The sequence below is a fragment of the Eulemur rufifrons genome, chromosome 7, assembly GCF_041146395.1.
Source record: "Eulemur rufifrons isolate Redbay chromosome 7, OSU_ERuf_1, whole genome shotgun sequence".
Taxonomy (NCBI): Eukaryota; Metazoa; Chordata; class Mammalia; order Primates; family Lemuridae; genus Eulemur; species Eulemur rufifrons.
The window spans coordinates 249,411,621-249,430,518 of NC_090989.1; positions in this window are offsets into that span (position 1 = coordinate 249,411,621).

Consider the following 18,898-nt stretch of genomic DNA (forward strand, 5'->3'; position numbering starts at 1 on the left):
CTTGCACATATTTGTTTTCATTTTCCGTGCATGCTGTATTTCTAATTTCACCTGCTGTATAATATAAATGACTCTTTTCATTCTACGTAGAGAGCTAATGATATAAAGAAACATTGTGAGCAAGTAAAAGCATCCTAGAGAAATGTTTAGGTCATTTTTAAAAGTAGAGCCATAGCTCACCATGTGCCCTTTCCTTTCTCTTTTCTAGGCATCTGTTTCATTATCTGTGAAATTATCCTCAGTCTCATACTGACGTTATTTATGTGGGTGGAATGAAAATAATGTTGACATTATGAAATATAATGCTTTATATAAATGAGATGTATTATTTTTACAAAAATGAATTATTTTGGAAAAATGGAAACATAACCACTTAAGGGGTGGAACATAGCAGCTGTTGAATAGTACACTTATAGAACAACAGCACAATTTGAAAAAGGGTGTGAGGATCTGCTATCTAATTTTATTTTTCAAAATGAAATTACTGGGAGAATTGAGCTCTGCAGCATAGTGCAATTATCTTAATAGGAACTGGCCAGGGAACAAGGGTTAATAGCCTCATCTTTTTCAGGGACTTGGTTTTAATTTGATACCAAAAAATGATCTGATTTTATGACAGTACTAAAATAGAAGAACACAGATTAATAATACTTAAATTAAGTTTTCCAGTGACCAAACCCTCCTCCTTATTCTTGGGACTCACAGTTTTGTTTTGGTTTCTATTTTTCAATAGAAAGAACCTAAATCATTTATACTATCAGAATAAGGCTGATCAGACTATCAAATTCCATAAGCTTAAAAAAAAATTCATTGGAAAAATATGATGAACTTCAGAACAACTTCAAATATATAATGTTTGGGAGATTGTCATTATTCTTTTTTTTTTTCAATCTAGGTAGATTTATGTAGCCTTGAGTAGAGAATTTCTGTTTTCATTCCACTACTCTAATATCAACTTCATCAATCAATCTTTAGATACTCAACATATCAAGGATAAATCAATTTTGAGAAATAAACCACATAAATTCCACTAGGTAAAAATGTATTAGGAAGCAGGTTTGATTGGATTGAATGCTTAACATTAATACATTAGACATCTTGGGTTGTATTACGTATGAAATAATTGTTAATATTGTTCAATTATAATCTTAAACCTGATACCACCTTCCCCCTTTTTATTAAAAGTAGATCATTTTCCCACTTAACCTAATTGTGAAAATATTTTTAATGTATTTTATACAATAGTATGATTATCACATGATTTATTGGACAGGAAAGTAGCAATTAATGTGGTTTGGTGTAATATATTTCTTTACTTTAGAACAATGATGTGAACATAAAATCTTACCTTCCAAATGTGAAATATATTTACATATTACCAAAGAGTATGATCCCCTGGCTCTGTGACTTTACATACTTCATTTAAATTTTATCTGATTTCATTTTCTCATCTGCATAATAGAGATAATAGAACCATGAAGTTCAGATCAAATAGTTTATTGAGGCTTATTCACAAGAAGGGTTAAAGAGGAAAGATGATGAATCATAATGTTGGAGATAAAATCCTATGGTAAATCATTATGGATAATCAATTCTCCTAGTTCCCCACTCCTTTCTGACATGTGAGAAAATTGCACTACATGATTCTCCTATTTCCCCACTCCTTTCTGACATGTGAGAAAATTGCACTACGATTCTCCTAGTTAGGTGCGCCATATGAGCATTATACAATTCTCTTATGTTTCTTTTCTTGCCATGGCAGACCTTAAGGTTCAGGCCCATGTGGTTGTATAATCCTGCAGTGCCTGCATCAGCCTAACTCCCTGAGTGGCCACAACAAAGCTTCTGTAACTGGTGTTGGACATGTAGCATGAATGACAAATTGACCTTTTTTATTCAAATCCACTGAAAGTTGGGGTTGTTGTTAACCACAAAATAAATTAGCTCATATTTAGTGTTCCATTCTTGGGATAGTTATAAAAGTGAGGTATATACATAGGTTAAAAGGTAAGAGAAGACAGAATTGTAAATACACATAAAATAAGTGGAATAGGGAGAATATAAATGACTCCTTTAATATTGATGTAATTGATTATCAATCTATTTTACCAGAAAAAGAAATAATAAATATGTAAATAACATTTCTAATAAACAGAAAATCTCCTTAAATTTCAAACTAGGTAGTTCACTTTAATCTACTTTGAAAAGTTTGTAAGAGAATTTTATAGGTACTTTTATTGCCCATCTTACTAAATACATATGTGCTGAGGAAAGATAAGGATCATTAATGCTCTCAATATACCAATAAATTTAGTTCCAGTTGTTAACAGAATGGATTGAGGGGTGAAATATTGGGCAATTTTACATGCTTTGTTTTATATTTCTGAAATATATTTCTTCAATAAGATCTGTCTGTTTTTCTATATGCAAAGAAAAATAAAGATTAAAACAAAAGATTCCATAAAATGATTATTCAAAGTTTCTTTGTACATAATTAAATTATACGAATCACATTGTGATACCCACAGGAAAATGTTGAAATAAAATCTTAGACGCTTTTAAATATAAGATGAAAAGATTTAAATATGTAACCTTTAAATTACTATTAGTCTAATCAACATGGACCTAGATTTGTACTCCCATTTATTAATAAAAACATCTAGCCAAAGATTTTGGCTTTTTCAGAAAGAAAGTGTTTTCTGTATTGTGAAAGTTTCATCCAACCTCAGATGATACCTACAACTGAGATTAGGGAGACAATCAGTAAAAGGATTAGATTGAAATTATTTATTTTTTAATGAACACAATTGCCTATTCTATAGATGTCACAAATAATTAACACACTTTTTTTATTTCAAAGTATTACGGAGGTACAAATATTTTTGGTTACAAAGATCACTTTTGCAATGCTTGAGTAAGGTTTATAACTGTGCCTGTCACACAGACACTGTTCATTGCAACCATTGGGTAGGTTTTTACCCATCCCCTCCTCTCTAATTGCCCCAATTGATTTCCATTGAGTTATACTTCCTCGTATGCAGATGTGTGCTCATTGGTTAGCTCCAATTAAATAGTGAGTATATCTGGTGTTTATTTTTCCATTCTCTAGATACTTCACTTAGGATAATGGTCTTCAATTCCATCCATATTGTTGCAAAAAGCATTAAGTCATCCTTCTTCATAGCAGAGTAGTATTCCATGGTATACATATACCATATTTTGATAATCCACTGATGAATTGTTGGACACTTAACTTGGTTCCACATCTATGCTATTGTGAATTGTGCTGCAATAAACATTCGAGTGCAGGTGTCTTTTTAATAAAATAACTTCTTTTCCTTTGGGTAAATACCCAGTAGTGGAATTGCTGGATGGAATGGTAGGTCTACTTTTAGTTCTTTGAGAAATCTCCATACTGCTTTCCATATAGGTTGTATTAATTTGCAGTCCCACCAACAGTGTATAAGCATTCCTTTCTCTCTACATCCACTCCAGCTCCAATTGTCTTTGGACTTTTTAATAAAAGCCATTCTAACTGGGGAAAGGTGATATCTCATTGTGGTTTTAATTTGCATTTCCCTGTAATTAGTGATGTTGAGTATTTTTTCACATGTTTATTAGCCATCTGTCTATCTTCTTTTGAAAAACTTCTGTTCATGTGTTTTACCCACATTTTAATGGAGTTTGTTAATTTTTTCTTGCTGATTTGCTTGACTTATTCGTAGGTTCTGGTTATTAGTCCTTTACTGAATGTATAGCTTGCAAAAATTTTCTACCATTCTGTAGGTTGTGTATTTGTTCTGTTGATTATTTCCTTGGCTATACAGAAGCTTTTTAATTTAATCAAGTCTGATTTATTTGTTTTTTTATTTATTTTTGTCCTTGCTGTTATTGCCATTGGAGTCTTCTTCATAAATTATTTGCCTAGGCCAACATCTAGCAGAGTTTTTACAACATTTTCTTCTGGAGTTCCTATGGTTTCATGCCTTACATTTAAGTATTTTATCCATCTTGAATTAATTTTTGTGAGGGGTAAAAGATATGGATACAGTTTCATTCTTCTGCATGTAGCTATCTAGCTGTCCCACCACCATTTATTGAATAAGGATTATTTTCCCCAGTGTATATTGTTGTCTGCTTTGTCTAAGATCAATTGGCTGTATGTGGATGGTTTAATGTCTGGGTTTTCTGCCCTGTTTCATTGTTCTATGTCTCTATTTTTGTGCCAATACCATGTTGTTTGTTTTCTTTTTCCTCTAAAACCTTGCCTTCCTACTGAGACGCTCTGGAAGCTGGTATCTGTAGTCAGCCATCTTCCTCTAATTAGCACACTTTCAAGATCCAGCGGGGAGTTCCACTCACCCAGTGGCACTGGCAGGTCTTCAGCAGTATCATAACTTAAGTCCATACTAGAATGTAGTTCATCCTTACACAAGTAAGATCCATAAAACTATGAGGCGTTTGGAAGGCCATGAGAAGAAGGAACAATGGAATGACAAAAGCAACTCTATACACTTCACTTCATATTCTGCAGCACTTCTGAAACACGAACAAAACAGCTTCCAACCTGAACCTGACAATTCTACATATGCTCGGAATTTTGCCTACTCCTCACTCCAAAATCACCCATGTAGAGTAACAAAAAAGCAATTTTTTACCTTATCTTATTTCAGGAGTACTTCTTTAGCTCATGTGTCTGGAAAAGAGTGATTTCATCTAGGTTTATTCACAAGTCTGGGGCTGGCTGACAAGAAGCTGAGCTAGGATGTTTTTAGCTTGATGATTGGGGTGGGTTGGCTCTATTCTAGTTGTCTGTCATCCTCTGGTGGGCTACTCTGGGCATGTTCTTACAACAACGGCACAGGGAAAGGGTGAGAAGAAACATGCACAAGCTTGTGCAGGCTTTCTCTGCAGTCCATCTGCTAACAAACACCTCGTTCACCAAATCAAATCATATAGATGGTCTAACTGGGAATCAAGGGGGCAAAAATGACTTCTTGTAACTTTGAAAAGTGTTAATAAGAATATATACAGTCCCTATCCCTTAAATATACATACTGAGATATTTGCTATTGAAATTATATGAGGTCTTGGATTTGTTTCAAAATAAGAAAAGAGGGAAATAGGTGGAGATGAGATGAAGCAAGATTGATCATGAGTTGATGAATTGTTGGGGAAAGGAGTATGGTGTCCATTCCACTATTCTTTATACTTTTGCAAACATTTGGGGGAGCTTTTATTAGCCATTTATTTCACTAAGTATAAAGGAGCTACTTTTAGCAATAATTTACTCTTTCAAGTAGAATAATTATGTTATCACATAATATATAATGGCTAGAGAAAAATGAATAGATATTACCTGATAAAATATTAATTAATTGTATAGAAAAGAACACATGCATTATTAATTATATATCTTTAAGGATGTATTTATTTCTGGATAATCACTACACATATTTATATATTAATAATCATTTATTAAGCACCAACTATGCACCAGGTGCACGTCTGGTCTCTGGCCATAGAGAATGAAACAGATGAATGGGGCTTCTGATCTTAAGGTTTTCATAGGTGTATTGGTCTTCTATTATTGCTATAACAAATTATCACAAACTTGGTGGCTTCATCAATACAATTTTGTAGGTTAGAAGTCCAATTCTTCCTGGGGCTCAGTTGAGATGTTGGCAGGGCTGCAAGACTTTCCGAGAGCTCTAGGGGAGGATCAGTTTCCTTGCATTTTCTGCCTTCTAGAGGTCACCCACATTCTTTGACTTGTGATCTCCTTGTTCCATCTTCGAAGGCAGCAATGTTGCATCCCTCTGTGCTTTTCTTTCATAGTCACCTTTCCCTGTTATGGACTATAGTTAGAAAAGATTCTTCACTATTAAGGCTTCATGGGATTAGACTGGGTCTATCTGGACAATCTAGGATAATTTCTCCATCTCAAGGTCCTTGTATTTAATCATATCTAGAAAGTTCCTTTAGCCATATTTGGTGACATATTCACAGGTTCTAGATTTTAGGATGTGGATATCTTTGGAAGGCCATTATTCTGCCTACCACAAAAGGTAAATGGTGGGTAAAAGAAATTATTTAAGTAATTAAGCAAATAGGTGCTTCAGACAGTGATATAAAATCTGAGTAGTGATACAACAGACAGTGACTTACAAATTGTGTGTAAGCGATGGCCTCATGAAAGAAGGGCATTTAAGTTGAGAGTGGAGCTCACCTTACAAAGTTCTGTAGGCAGATAATTCCCAGAAAAGGCAAAGCTAATGTAAATGCCTCAAGGAGAAGAATAAAAGGAACGTAAAGGTGCTGCATCCTAGAGAGCTAAAGGGAAAGTAGTATTTCATGAGGCTGGAGAGTTAGGAAGAGTCCAGATTTATTGACTCATATATTATCTGATTTACTCTGTTATAGGCTCTGAATTTTATATAAATTGCCAAAAACAAAAAAGTGAACAGAGGGCTTTAAGCAGAGAAAGAGTATAATCTGATTTATGTTTAAAAATAACATCTGGGCCGGGCGCGGTGGCTCACGCCTGTAATCCTAGTACTCTGGGAGGCCGAGGTGGGCGGATCGTTTGAGCTCAGGAGTTCGAGACCAGCCTGAGCAAGAGCGAGACCCCATCTCTACTAAAAATAGAAAGAAATTATATGGACAGCTAAAAATATATATAGAAAAAATTAGCCGGGCATAGTGGTGCATGCCTGTAGTCCCAGCTACTCGGGAGGCTGAGGCAGGAGGATCGCTTGAGCCCAGGAGTTTGAGGTTGCTGTGAGCTAGGCTGACGCCACGTCGGCACTCACTCTAGCCCGGGCAACAGAGTGAGACTCTGTCTCAAAAAAAAAAAAAAAAAAAAAAAATAACATCTGGCTGCTTTGTAGATAATGAATTGTTGCTGTCCATTCTCCACAGCACCTATCACAACCTTGGCTATTACATCCTAAATTAGTAAATTAATAAAAAGTATAATAATATTTAACAATATATTTTCTTTACTAATTAATTGATTTAGGAAAAGTTGAAAAAATATCTAGTATGAGATTTTGGAATGAATACTGGATAAGCAAAATTGAATAAACTGTTATTTATTTCAAATAAATACTGCATGCATCCCTTAGCAGTGATAATTCTTATATTTGTCATTTATCTCATAGGTTCAAATAGTAATAAAAACAGGGTATTTACACATATTTTTAACAAATGCCAGTGTCTGGGGTATACTGTAATATTTTTAAAGCTAAAGAAGAAAATAAATTATATTAAAATGATTAAAACCAGTGCTACTGCTTAAATTTATAGGAAGACTTTAACAGTTTCACAAGGTTTATTTCCTACATCGGTAAAAATCCATAGAATTGGCAGGAAATAGATGAAAGAAGTAAAATCTTATCAGCTATTTATGCTATTTTGATGAATGGGAGAGAATGTTTATGTTTGTTATACACTGTGCTAAACAGATGAGCTGTGTTGTTTTCTGCTGTAATATATTCTACTTAAAAGATAAGTCTGTGAGCAGTTATGTAATTAGGAGTGGTTTAGGTGGTAAAAATTTGCACACATTAGGAGATGGTGGATAGACGGAAACCAAAAAACAAAGAAACATAAAAACAAAGTTGAATACTGGTATGCATGAACCTCCACCCTCTCCCTGCTCATCCTATCAGAACCAGGGCGCAAAGTTCTTATTTTGGCAACGAAGGGTTCTAAAATATACATACTTATATGTGGCTTCAATGTATACTATTCTGTCTGGCCTCCATGATACACATATGGCCAGGCCTATCACTCTGTTGAGGAGTTTTGGAAACTTGATAACATTGAATTAAAATTTATAATTTACCTTCTGAGAAATGAAATTACGGTAGAAATTTTTAAATTTTTATTTGCAGTACCAATAATTTTGATTATATCATTATATAAAGGATAACTTTTAAAAATTCATAATATTGAAATTATATGTTTTAACATAATGTAAGTTATTTTTCCTTCTATTGAAGCCATCAAGACATGTGTATGTAATAAAGTTATAATATATCTTTATAATCACACACCCTTAAATAAGCCAAATTTTGGTATAATCTATTGTTAACAACTAAAAACAAAAACAACACGTCTTTTAACTACAAAGCCCCATCTTATTTGGCACTGTGACTATTTTCTGGTACAGTTCATACTCACTATACAACAGCTTTGGCATTAGCAGTTTCCTTCAATAACCCACATTCTAAATGAAGGTAATTCAATGGTAATGGACATTCTTTCTGAATAAACTTGTAAAATTAAAATAATTAATTTATCATTTGGGGATAATAATACTTTTCTATAAAGTTTCAAAAGAATCTATAATTGTATTTGCTTTCAGTCAATAAAGATATAACCGAAACTAAGACATTTTCCTTCACCCTCTACTCCAATGAACAAATAAGAAGAAGCCATACTCAACAAACTGCTTTATTTTCCACTCCCTTTTTATAGCCTCTTACTTTTCTGCAGAACACAAAGAAGTAATAGAGCAATTAATCATATGATATTCTTATCCTGACAGCACTGGCCTCTTCTGACTATATTTATTGCTGTGCTGCCAAGCCTCTTTCTGCCACATCTTCCTGCTTGTCATAGTTTTCCCAGAAACTCTCCATGCTATCAATTATTTAGCACAAGTAGCATTATACATCCATTCAAGAATGATTATTTAGGAAGAGAAATCAATAAACAGAAGGTCCATTAAAACCTATACAATAATGAAAGATAACAGAACGATTATAGCCTGCACTGTACCTCCACTGTGCCAAAGGAGCTATCAAAAACCAGTTAGAGTTCACTTGCACTGGTATTATAATTTTTATATTTTTAACAATAAAGTATCAACACGTGAAGGCTTCAACTTGCTAATAGATTTTTAGAGGGAATACAAGTTCATATTCCTATAAGAGAAACTCTGAAGTTGCAGATTTTGAGAAACCACATGAGCAACAAAACCATAATTTATTAGTAATTTTCCTGGGTATAAGTTTCAGTGACTGAAATACTCTAAGAGGCTTTTTGGAGATGGTCTGTTCAGTTATAACTAGGGAGATTCCAGAAGGAATTAATATCTGGATGAAACTGAAATTTGTTGAGCAACCTCACAGTTATTTAAATAAATCTTAATCTCAAATTATTTTTCAAAGTATTGGATATACACAATGAGACAGACATTAGGTTACCTAAACAAGCCGTTTTCCTCCAGAGGCCACAGGTGAACACTTGGAGTCTTTCTAAGTGCCTGCATTCAGAACTATCTTTCAAGGAACAGCCTCTAAAATATTGTTGCTCCTTTCCACCACTGAAAGTCAGGTGTCCGTTCTGGCTAGTGCATTGATTGTGCAATTTATAGCATGACACTTAGCCAACAATTCAGCCTGCCCTAAATAGTCCAGCCAAGCAATGAAGTGGAAGGGAAGTACTGAATCATTTCCGACTCTGCAGAGGGCATATTTTGTAACTGAGACTTAGTACTCTTGAGATTCACATGTCTACTTATGTTCTACATCCTTCATTTTATGTAAACCTGATAAAAGATTGGAATGGCTGGTTTCACTCAGCAGGATCTCCCTTAAAGAAGGAAACTAGGCTTCGGACTGACGAGAGAATATCTGAGTGTCCATTACAAAATGATAAAAATTCATGTTTATGTTCTAAAATAGTAAGGATCAGATTTGCTTTGAAATCATTCTTAAGTATGTGGAATTATAAATGCCAGTATACACTATGTTTGAGTACACAAAGTCATTTTAGAATATACTGTTTGGACTAGATAATTGGTGATATTTCTATATTAGTTCTTTTTAATGTTTGTTCCAGTGGCATCTGTGATATTGCTTATAGCTCCATGTGATACCTGAATGGAATTAAACACAGCAGTACAAGTCCTTGCAATATGAGAAGCAAAAAAGAGAATGAGCAGTTTATGTTCTCAGAGCTCTGCATATAATGATACCATGTCTTTTTGAAAATAAATCTTTGTTTATCTCTATGTTGATATGTTCAGTAAAAATACATAAATAAGCCTCAACTTTCTGATCATATTGTATCAAAAGGCATAATTACAATTCAATGCTGTTTCTTTTATTTTTTCTTTAACTTCACTTTATTTTTCTCCATATTAAGCAATAAATCACGTTCAATATAATAATGGAAAGAAAAAGATAAAGTCATTTACTTCCAGATAAGTCCCTCCAATGAAGGTATTTTGTTTTTTATTTCCTAGAAATCTCATGTATAAAAGACAACGGGACTAAGAAGTGATGCCGATTACAAAAATAAAAAACAACAGCAGTAACACGACACTTTAACCACAAAACCATTTCTGACTTTGTGGTGTCAGCTAATATTTATTCTGTCTGGGTAATGTTTGCATTTATATGAGTTTTTGAAAGATATAGTTTCTTTTTCCCAGAGGATTTTATTAGAACTTAATGATTCAACCTGAATGCAGAAAACAGTAAAATCTGTGTGCTCTGGAAAGGCAGAGGCTGGAGACAATTTGAGGGGAGACATACTTAGTGAGACAGGTGAGTCCATGTCAGAGGCACCTCAACCCCTCCAAATACTCTTCTAAATACTGATTTCATATTCCCCTCAGAAAAACAAGATTGTTATTTTCAAAAAAGGTACCCATGCTTTTCATGTCTGCATTTTGATAAAGAAAGTAGCCAAGAGAAATCATGAAAATTGTAAAGAATGACCATTGATTGTATTATTTTAGACAATAAAAATTTAAATGTTCTTTGCATCCAAATGTGTGATACCATCTAATTTTTTAAATGAAATCAAGAACAGATTAATTTTTGCTCACAGATGGAGTGCAGTCATCCATGGTTTAGTCAGTTTAGTCTTAAGAAATTCAAATTAGCTTTATGCTGCATAGTGTTTGAAACAAAACCTGAAAATAATTGTGTTAGATTTCTGTTACCCTAAAAGAAGCAGTACTACAACAAGATTTCACTTCATCTCAGTTAAAATGGCTTTTATCCAAAAGACAGACAATAAGGAACGCTGGTGAGGACTGGAGAAAGAGGAACCCTCATACACTGTTAGTGGGAATGTAAATTAGTGCACTACATTGTTCACTGTGGAGAACAATGTAGAGACTCCTCAAAAAACTAAATAGAGCTACCATATGGCCTAACAATCCCACTGCTAGGTATATAGCCAAAAGAAAGGAAATCAGCATATTGAAGAGATATTTATACTTCCATGTTTATTGCGGCACTATTCACAATAGGCAAGATTTAACGTCAACCTAAGTATCCATCAGTGGATGAATGGATAAAGAAAACATGGTTCATATATACAATGGAATATTATTCAGCCACAAAAAAAAGAAATCCTGTCATTTGCAACAACTTGGATGGAACTGGAGGACTTTATGTTAAATAAAATAAACCAAGCACAGAAAGACACATCTCTCATGTTCTTGCTCATATGCGGGAGCTAAATATTAAAAACAATAGATCTTATGGAGACAGAGTAGAATGATCATTATCAGAGGAAGAGAAGGGAGGCAGAAAGAGGGGCATAAAGAGGGGATGGTTAATGAGTGCAAAAATATAGTTACAAAATTAGATGGAATGAATTTTTTATATATTTTTGTTTAAAAAAATGTGTATTATATTTTTATATTTATAGACATAATTGTTGTTGTAAAACTAGTGCAAGCCCTGTGGAAAACATTATGGAGGTATCTTAAACAGATTCAAGTAGACCTGCCATTCGATCCAGCAATCCCATTATGGGGCATATACCCAAAGGAAAAAAGGTCATTCTGTAACAAAGACACATGTACCTGAATGTTTATAGCAGCACAATTCACAATTGCAAAGATGTGGAAACAACCCAAATGCCCATCAATACATGATTGGATTATTAAGCTGTGGTATATGTATACCATGGAATATTACTCAGCTATAAGAAATAATGAAGATACGACATCTCTATGGTTCTCCTGGAGAGAGTTGGAACCCATTACATTAAGTGAAGTATCCCAAGAATGGAAAAACAAGCATCACATGTACTCACCGGAAAATTGGTTTCCCTGATCATCACCTAAATACACATCTGGGAACGACACCAATCGGATATCAGACTGAGGTGGGGGGGGAGGGGATGGGTGTATGCCTACACAATGAGTGCATTGCACACCCTTTGGGGAATGGTAACGCTTGAAGGTGCTGACTCGGGAAGGGGGGGTGGGGAAGGGAGGGATATATACCTACATGATGGGTGCAACGCGCACTATCTGGGGAACAGACACGCCTGGAGCTCTGACTTGGGGAGAAAGGCGGTACATGGCGGTATGTAACCTGCAATTCTGTATCCCCCATAACAATAAGATGAAAAAAAAAATACATGAGTGGATTCACTAGTATTTTAAAGACAATGTTTTTATCTCAATTGATGCTCCAAATATATTTGTGAATATTCAACACCAAAAAAAAAAAAAAAATCCAAACAATACAGAGAGATATAAAAGAAAACATTAAAACACCTCCCTCAGGTTCACATTTTAAAAGATTTAAAATTTTAAGCTGTAACAGTAAGCTCCTTGGACAGTCCATTTTCCACAAAGAGACCAGAATGATCTCTGAAATGTAGGCAAATCCACATTACTTTCTTTGGTGGTAAAAGTCTTCTGTCTCTCTCTCTCTCTCTTTTTTTTTTTTTTTTGGACACAGGGTCTTACACTGTCACCCAAGCTAGGGTGAAGTGATGTGATCATAGCTCACTGTAACCCCAAATTCCTTGGCTCAAGGGATTCTCCCACCTCAGCTCCCAAGTAGCTAGGACTACAGGCACGAACCACCATGCCCAGCTAATTTTCTTATTTTTTTTGTAGAGATGAGGTCTCACTATATTGCCTGGGCTGGTCTCAAACTCCTGGCCTCAAGCAATCCTCCAGCCTCCCAAAGTGTTGGGATTACAGGTCTGAGCCCCTGCTCCCAGCCCCATCTGCTTCTTAACAACAACACCTGAAGTGAAATCCATTTTTCTTAGCTTTTGGCCCATAAATACTCAAAGATTTTGTAATCTAATTCTGAATTTGTTTCCCAGAACTCTTTCCATGACCCAGTAGGCTCAGAAGCTTGATATCTCTCTACTCCTTGAATACCAAGCTCATCTTCATAATAGAGTCTCTCTGGTGTGTTTGTCCAGCTGGCCTTTCCTTCAGCTGTAGCATGTTCTTTCTTGTCTCTTACCTCTCAGGTTAAATGGCACCTTGCCAGCAAGACCTCATCACACTGCCCACTCTAAAACCCCCATGCTGTTCCACCCCCTCCCCATCATATACTATCACACCATCCAGTTTTCCTTTCTTCATTAATCTTATTTATCATTGTTGGAATTTATGCTGTATGTTTAAACAGAGATGTGTCTGTTTTTTAACCACCACATTATTGGTGATTAGAAACATTTGTGACACAATCATAGGATAAGTAGTAAGGGATGAACACATATTTGTTAAAAATTCAATTGGATAAGAAAGTAAAAGTAGGAATATCATTTTGACTATGTAAATTTACATTATTGAAAAAGTTAAGGCAAATATTTAGATAAGATAGACAAGTGAGTAAAATTGACAAATGAGACAAATCTTAACACAAATAAATAAATGAGCATGTTTGGTACATGGTATATAGAAGTGGTAATAATAAAGTACGTATTTATCAGGCCATGATATGCAGTGATAACAAACATTTCCCAAATCTCAGAGGGTTAACATAATAAAAGTTTATCTCTCATTCATGCTACATATTCCAGAGGTTCCTTGCTCCACACTATCACTCAGGGATCCAGGCTGATGGAAGCTCCCACATCTAATAACTTCACCAGCTAGGACATGCAGCCTCCTAGTGGCTGTATTAAAGGAAGACACCCTGAAGGCATCATTCTAACTCTTCAATGTTTTAATATAGAATAGACAAATGACATCTCTTCCCATTTGACAGGATAAGTCATCAGCCCTACCTTGAATCAGAAGGAGCAGTAAAAAGCTGAGTGTGCCCTCACAGTCTCTGCCAAAGGCATATGATGATATTCCTAATAGGATTAATATATAAAAAAGTAAGACTTCTGTATTTTAGAAAAGCACTCCCTATGTCTTATTCTATCTTTGGGTGGGAGGCTAAAAACAATGAGATATATGATATAGATGTATACAATTTTTAAAAGTATTGTTTGAACTCTATAATCCAAAAACAATTAGATCAGTTAGTATCAAATAAAAGAATGGGCTCATCCTGTTCAATTGTAGTCAATAATTTTGATAGGATTTGCACTGCCATATGTTATCTACTGATAAAAATATCTGTTTAAAATTTTGAATTTATAGGTATTATTTCAGTTACTTCTAGAAGAAATATTAGTATTTTATGCATTAGTTTATAGTTGATTACAAGTATATTTTACCTCTCAAACAGAAAGTAACTATTTTACATGTCAAAGTATTGCTTTGCTCTGGTTTTCTGATAGAGAAGTGAATCTCATTCTACTTATTTTTAACTTCTCATTGCTTTTTATGATGCAATTTAAAACTTATTTATAGACACTTTTATAGGTCCTATGAAAGCTAATATACACTTCATTTTGTATTGCATGTTTTATGTGATGATTGTATATTATTAACCATTGTTTTCAGAGTAAAAATAAACAATAGAGGATTTCAAAGTGAATTAAGAGATCAGTAAATGTAAAGATTAACAATTATGGATACATTTTGGACATTTTGCAGAATATATTCATATATTCCACACATTTTAAATGATTTGAAAATTTCTTTGAGTGTACTTTATTTAGATTGGTAAACTAATTGGTAGATTAGTCATGGCTTTTTTGCTTTTTCTTGTCATCTCATTTTTATTCTATTAGTTTCAAATTATACATCATAATTTGAATACCTATATTTTCTATAAGTGGATGTACCTTATTCTGCTGTCAAAGAATCACACTTAATTAAATCAACCTTTGGGAAGGGAGAAATAGAAACAAATCAGAAAAGTTGGAAGGGAAACTGTGAAGGCTATAACAAAGCCAGAAAAATAAGAAACTTGCCACAAAAGAAAAATGTTGATAATATGAGCAGCATCATGCAATATCAAAGGATGTTTTGCATGCAATTTAGCCTGAACATCAAGGTAAGACCTCAAGAAACCAGAATAAGAGCACCTGATTTCCCCAGAGATAGGTAGCTAAAAGAAAACAGATAATTTCATGTCTTGGGCATTTAGAGGATCAAGAATTAATTAAGAGTGGATTAAGAGGAAAACAAAGGTCAAAAACCTGAGCACATTGCAAATTTGAATTTAGTAACTTATGCTTTGCAAATTACTTAACTATAGCACATGACCAAATATTTACCTATAGTGTAATACATCTACTTTTTCTGGCAAACTCATGCTACTAGTGTGTATGTATAAGGGAGGAAAAAAGAGGGAGGAATGGAAGAAGAGAGGGGGGAGAAGAAGGAGAGAGATGGACAGAGGAGAAATGGCAGAGAGAGAGAGAGAGAGCGCGCACGCTTCATTTTTATCTTCTGAGAATCCTAATTTGTTTGGTCTGTGGTCTTGTTTGGAATGAAAGGCCCAGTGGCATTAATAATAATTGCCATTTCATTTAATCCTTTTTGATTGGAATATTTATAATTCTAAGGAACAAATAACAAACTGAATATTTGAAAGTGTATTCCTTGAAGCCCATGATCCCCTTTTTAATTGTGCACATAATTCAAGATTTTCAGGAAGGTAAACTTCTATTTAAACCAAAATGTAATGCTTGTAGAAACAGTGCAAAAGCATCTAATGTTTGCAGAAGCAGTGCACAAACTATTTTGATTCCACATACATCTCTGAAGAGTTAACTTAAATTGACAGTATTGCTCCCTCATAATAACTGGTCTGTGGATTAGTTTTCCCTAAATATGTCATTGCTTTCAGCAGTTTAGCTTTGAATAATGTCTAGTTACATCAAAATCTTCTAGCTCAGAAACTTAAGATTAATAGCTTTTTCTTCACTTTTTAGTTCTTATATTCACTAAATTATGTCACACCTTCCTTTGAGAATTCTTTAAGACTCACATCGCACTCTCATTTCCAAATGATATTTTAAATTTCTATGTTTATGCATTCCTTCAGAAGTGTTCTTTGATCTTTCTAATGTTCTTATTTCCATTCAACTCTGCTATTTCCTCAATATAATTCAGCAATTGCTATTTCAAAAAACAAACAAAAAAAAACATTATTACAAGACCCCACTGTTTATCTTCTTGAGAGGAATATGCTGTGAGTTCAGGTCTTGACACCATCATTATGATCAAGCTATTTAAACTTCTAAGAGCATCAGTTTTCTCAAATATTTCACAAAATTGGAGTGAACGTCTGAATTCTCTTTCAGCATTACACACTATGGTACTATGATTTTATTGTCTACCAAATTAAACTTGAACTCTGACTTTCAAGTTTCTATTCAAATTAACCCATGTGAAATTTCCAATCTCGTTTTTACTACGGCCCAACATCTATTCTCTGCCATATTTAAATTAGTCTCCTTCTCTGAGTTAACTCAATGTTTAATCTGTCCCATTTGTCTTTGGTAATGTTATGACCTTTATCAGAATGCTTCCATCGTATCTCCAAATTTTCTTTCCAGAAAAAATCTGCACTGGATATTTTCCATTACTAAAATTTAAATTAATAAAGAATTTTATATCATTAAAATACTTTTGTTTTCTATTATTAAAATGTTAAGTAATGAAGTATTTAAATATACCTCATCTTCTCTTGAAGAACCTTCTCCACTTTTAATCCTGTATTGCTCTATCTTATGTTTTTGGAATTCTGAGGTAAATCATACACATTAGAAATTAAATATATAAAGTATGCTTCTTCCCTAAGTAGTTTCTTTGTAAATTGAAATGTCATTTTGGTACTTGCCCTTACGTCTTCTCTTTCTCATATATGGAAAAAATGTATTGGTGGCTCTGATTTTCTAATACTTTTACCAAAAACTGCATGTAAATGACACTGGAGGCTTTTAACATATCTATTAACTGTTAATCTTAATAGTTTCATTGATGTTTTACATTTAAAGCACTTTAGTGTATTATTTTAATATCTCTGGGTACATCTTCCTTCTAGTGAAAAAACGATTCTGCTAGTGTTTTAAGAACTATGTTAAAAACTATGTTTTAAGAAGTACAGAGAATATTGTGCTATATTCTCTCATGGCATGTGATGCACACCCATCAATTTATTTTTATTGCTGGTTAAGTTATCTTCCTTGCCTGAATGTAAGATCAACAAGGCATTCACTAAAATATAAATGCCTGAATGTGGTTTTCCTGGTAAGTGTAGAAGCACAGTAGAGATATTTTCAGAAATTGTTATTTGACATTTGACATTATATATTCTAAATGTTCAAAATAAGGCTAAATACCAAGTGCTTAGCCTGCCTTACTTTGTCCTCTCACCTAATTAGTGTAACTTGTGACTTTGTCATTCTAGTATCTTGTGCTCTAAATATGTTATACATCTATCAATTAAAAAGTATTTGTTGTTTTTGTTGTTTTGTTTTGATTAAGTTTAGAGAAAATCTTTTTTTTTTTTTTTCCAGCTGAAAATCACATAGAACCAGGAAGGTAACCGCCGTGAGTAAATCAGGTCAGGCCCAAGTCAATAGAGGCACTGAATAGGGAAGGCCGGAGACTGTCAAATGGGACTCAGGCCCAGCTAACAGCTCCCACATGGGGTTTGACAGTCCAGATGTTTTTTTTAATGTAAACCTCCTGCTTTTATTTTATTTTTTTTAATTTCAGCTTATCATCATGGGGGGGTACAAAAGTTCAGGCCACATACACTGCCCATGTCCCGCCCATCCCCCTGAGTCAGAACATTCAAGCGTGACCATTCCCCAGATAGTGCACAACGCACTCATCATGTAGTTATGCACCCATCCCCTCTCCCCACCCCTCACCTCAGTCAGATACCCAATTGGTGTTATTCCCAAATGTGCACTTAGGTGATGATCAGGGAAACCAATTTGCTGGTGAGTACATGTGGTGCTTGCTTTTCCATTCTTGGGATACTTCACTTAATAGAATGGGTTCCAACTCTATCCAGGAGAACAAAAGGGACTCCATATCTCCGTTATTTCTTATAGCTGAGTAATACTCCATGGTATACATATACCACAATTTACTAATCCACTCATGAATTGATGGGCCTTTGGGTTGTTTCCACATCTTTGCAATTGTGAATTGTGCTGCTATAAACATTCGGGTACAGGTGTCTTTTTTATAGAATGACTTTTGTTCCTCTGGGTAGATGCTCAATAATGGGATTGCTGGATCGAATGGTAGGTGTGAAACGATTAGAATTCTAGAAGAGAATGTAGGAAATACTCTTTCAGACATTGGCCTAGGTAAAGAATTTATGAAGAAGACCCCTAAGGCAATCACAGCAACAACAAAAATAAACGAATGGGACCTGATTAAATTAAAAAGCTTCTGCACAGCCAAAGAAACAGTCACGAGAATAAACAGACCACCTACAGAATGGGAAAAAATCTTCACATACTACACATCAGATAAAGGACTGATAACAAGAATCTATTTAGAACTCAGGAAAGTCAGTAAGAAAAAAATCAAACAACCCTATCAAAAAGTGGGCAAAAGACATGAATAGAAATTTTTCAAAAGAAGATATAAGAATGGCTAACAAACATATGAAAAAATGCTCAACATCCCTATCATCAGGGAAATGCAAATGAAAACCACAATGAGATATCACTTAACTCCAGTGAGAATGGCCTTTATCAAAAAGTCCCAAAACAACACATGTTGGTGTGGATGCGGAGA